Source organism: Triticum dicoccoides, chromosome 6B (genome assembly GCF_002162155.2).
Source record: "Triticum dicoccoides isolate Atlit2015 ecotype Zavitan chromosome 6B, WEW_v2.0, whole genome shotgun sequence".
Classification (NCBI taxonomy): domain Eukaryota; kingdom Viridiplantae; phylum Streptophyta; class Magnoliopsida; order Poales; family Poaceae; genus Triticum; species Triticum dicoccoides.
In genome coordinates, this window is record NC_041391.1 from 478,956,735 (window position 1) to 478,960,936 (window position 4,202).

Below are 4,202 nucleotides of genomic sequence, written 5' to 3' on the forward strand. Positions count from 1 at the left end.
GCACAGATAGTGATGTGGGCTTCCTCCTACTTCGTCTTCTCGCCCTCTTTTCTTTGGCCCTTGGTTGGATCTTAGAGTAGGCTATATGTCGATAATCCACTTATGAGCCTAGGATCAGTTGCACCCGCGCTGATGAATTTTTTTTCAAAACATATAAGAAAAAATTCAAAGATTCTATTTTTTTGTGTGGCAGATAATTTGATGTGTGAGGTCTGCTCCAATTTTCAAATCATTTGGACATCTGGGCAGCTCTCAGCAAAAAAGACAAAATCGGGATTTCTAAAAAGAATTACTATTCATGCACTGTTCTGACCCGATTTGTTTTTTTGCTGAGAGCTACTTAGATGTCCAAATGATCCGAAAATTGAAGTGGACCTCACGTTATAAATTTTCTACCATGCACACAAAATATATTTTTTGATTTCTTTGAATATCTTTAAAAGTTTTATGTTTTTTTCTGACCAGATACAAATGAGCCTGGGCACCGAAACGCCACACTCGCTATATGGTGGCTAGAAAGAAGCAAAATGCCCGTTCTATGAAGCAATGCATGCAAATTCATTGGGCTTAACTCCACAGTACTCAACACTACTGCCATAAAATATACAAACTCCAAAATCAATACTATAATTAAACAATTTTTTATTTTAATATCTTTTTCAAATCTCCAATCCATAAGGGGTAGATCTATTGGACATACACGAATACATACTTCAGAAGCAATACATTATCAAATTCAAAGTGGATTCGTCCTTGAAGACACTCTGGTGTAATTGATTTTCCATAAGGTAGTGAATTGTTATAGGTAAAAGATTTGTGTGGGATACGGTAGTTATGAAACTTTGACATATATAGCACGTAAGACGCAAACCGAGCCGAACGGAGCCGAACTCTATTAATCAAATGCCGCCGATCACCTGCGAGACGTAAACTACTCAAACAGTCAGACTCAGTGCATGCATTGACCCCATGCAAGTTTTAATCAGATTCATTGCATGCATTTGACCCCATGCAAGTTTAGAGCGATGCATTGTTTGCAGAAGAGCAATGGACGTAATTTACGGCATCATAAAGATATGCGTTAATCCCATTGGCCTTATTTTTCACAGCAAAACGGTCTCGATCGACGACGATCGTGACCGTACCACATGGTAGCATCATCCGCTAGAGGCTAGAGTAGAATCGTGCGAAGACCCGGCCGTCGGCATCTGCTCGGGGACTTGCCATCGTCCACGGGCGCGGCCGCAGCAGCGCGCACAGAAACGTACCCCGCACCCTAGCTAGATCACGTATACGGCGGGCACGCGAGGCGCGTGCACTAACAAACTCGGATCCGGCTTGCCTGCTTCCTCCCCGTGCTTTCATTCGTGCTTCCACTTCATCCTACGTTTTTTTTCTTTTTCCTTTCTAATTTAATCATCTTTCCCATGATTTTAAGGGGATGGGACCGGGCTTTATTTTGTTCCAATTAAATATTGTCATATATGCGAGAGCACGGATGGACATACACGCGAAAAGCAGGCAACAAACCCGTGGCTAGGTGTTTCAAATTTCGAATGCTTCCGAAACCGGCAGGTACGCACGAACCGATGCGCGTGCGTCAGGGGCGTCTCCTCCCGCTCACCCGCTGCGTGGCACGGGCCCATGCTGGACGTGGACGCGGCGCGGTGGCGGTATCCCATCCGCCATCGTTTTCAAACACGGCCATGGCTTCACACGCCGACTCACTCGCATGGGTCACACCGTCCGACCGGTCAAGAGAAACGAACTGGCGTACTATCCGCGAGCTGTCCCGCTACGTGTCCGGCCGCGCCGATCATCGAGCGGCGGAGCCGGCCGGCCCGGGCCCTGCACGTTGGGCCGCTGGGCGATGGCGTTTACCGGGCAATGACCGACGACTTCGTGGTAAACTAAGAAGCGAGACTGCCCTCGAGAAGTCCACGACTCCCGGTTTTGCCCCCTTCCTTCCTAGGGGCGATCCTGGGCCCGCAGACGCGCAGAGGCAGAGCAAAGCCGCGGTGGTGGCCACCCCGCCTTGCCGCGCTTGAATTTTCCCGATGGTGTTTTGGTAGTTTCGCCGCTGGGACCAGTCAGGTCAGGATCGGCGACTCCACTGGTGAACCACCCGCTCCCTCCAGACCCACTGCAGCGTCGACGCGTGGAGTGGTGTTTGTCTTGGCGTTTAATATTTCTGGGGTTTTCTTATTACAAGATTTCGAGTTTCTTCGTCATTCCTGTCAACCATGTGGATGTGATACTTCTTGATTGATAGCCGTCGGGGGAAGAAAGAGGTGAAAGCTGGATGAGCGAAATGGGTCAGGATAATTTCCAATCTTTGCTGTCTACTTCACCATTGTTTTCGCAGGTGGTAATCTAGTCCTCTCCAAGGAAAAACATCTCCAGCTGCGGAGTAATTCTACAATGGTAGCACAATAAGTGACTTTTGACATTTGCCAACTTTTATATCCACCAAAGAATAGAAACATTTCCAAGTTCATTCCACACTTAGTCACTCCTGCCTCTCCTAGGAAGTCAGAAGTTTTATCGGACTGAAATCCAATGCATCATTTTATCTTTTTTAAAAGACGACAACTTTTTTTAGTAATCCGTAAGCATCATCCTAATTTTAGACTACGAAGAAGAGTCATGTTGTTGACTTAACCGTCTTTAGACTATCCTATATTTAGCGGACGACTTTCATAACAATATTGCTAATGTAATTCTTTTTCATGATTCAAGATGGGCGTCACTAGCGAGCAGATGCCCTTATCGGGTACCCGACACGCTCGTCAGGGTACACGAGCCCAACGATTAACCCTGATGTTGAAACGATCACTACCCTCGACCTCCCGCGCGATCTACCCGCCCGCACCCGCCTCCCTCTCCCCACCTTCTTCATTGGCAAGAACAACCTCCAAATTTGGCAAAACTGCCAACCAAAAGAACTCAACTCATTCATTCCTAATTTTTTTAGCATTAAGAGCAACTCCAACGCGGCGACTCATTCTGTTCGCGCGCGTCCGTTTGGGTTGGCGCGGACAAAAAAGTCGGCCCAACGCGCCGACCCAAGAGAACACGCGTCCGCTTTTTGTCCGCTTGCCGACCCAATCCCAACCCATTTTGGAGCCGGATTTGCGTCGGCGCGGACACGAGACGGACGCGTGCGCGCCCGCCTACTCCTCCCCCCTGGCCCGCTGGTCGGTGGCACATTGGCCATCCTCTCCCATTCCAACTACAAACCCTCGCCCGCCTCCTTCATCGTCGCCGCCGTCGCCCATTTTTCCGGTGACTTTGCCAGTTGCTGGCGCCGCAACATCCCCTCTGCAATGCCTCCACCTCCCACATCGCCCGCCTCCGCCGTCTTGCCGCCGGGGAACCGAAAAGCTTCCCACCCCCGCTCCCCCGACACAGCCGCGACCGCGACCAAGAAGCCGCCTCACCGCCCCTGCCAGATCCTCACCGGCACGCTCGTCGGACGCCGCCAAGGCAGCTAGTTGGTCCGAGGGCGACGCGACTCCCTTCGCCGGCCGTCTCCTTCATCGACGCCCGCAAGCTGTTCGACAGTTTGCAAAGGTACAAAATGGACTCTGCCGACGAGTTCTTTTTTCACAATTTCCTTTGCGACTCCGACGATTCCTCGTCCGATGACGAGGAGGAGATCTTGGCTGCCGTGTTGGTCCATCACCACCTCAATAGCAAGCTCCCGTCGTTCCATGGCTCCATTCCGGGGCACCTTCCGGCGTTGCATCGCAATCGAGAGAGCGGGCATTTCCTTCTTTGGAAGGACTACTTTGGTACAACACACCCGTTGTTCAAACATCAGAAATTCCGCCGCCATTTCCGTATAAGTAGGCATCTTCTCAACCGTATTAGAAAGGGGGTGGTCGGCTATAATGACTATTTCGAGTGCAAAGAGGATGCCGTTGGAAAGATTGGTTTCTCCTCTTATCAGGAATGCATTGTTGCCATCTGAATGCTTGCATACGGAGTGCCCGGTGATCTCATTGATGAGTACGTCCGTATGAGCGAGTATACATGCCTAGACTCCCTGTATAAGTTCTGCAAGGCTGTTATTGCTGTGTTTGGCCCTGAGTACTTGAGAGAGATGACTCCTGAAGATACCTTCCGTTTGTTGGCGATGAATGCCAGCAAGGGCTTCCCAGGGATGCTTGGCACCATAGACTGCATGCACTGGGAGTGGA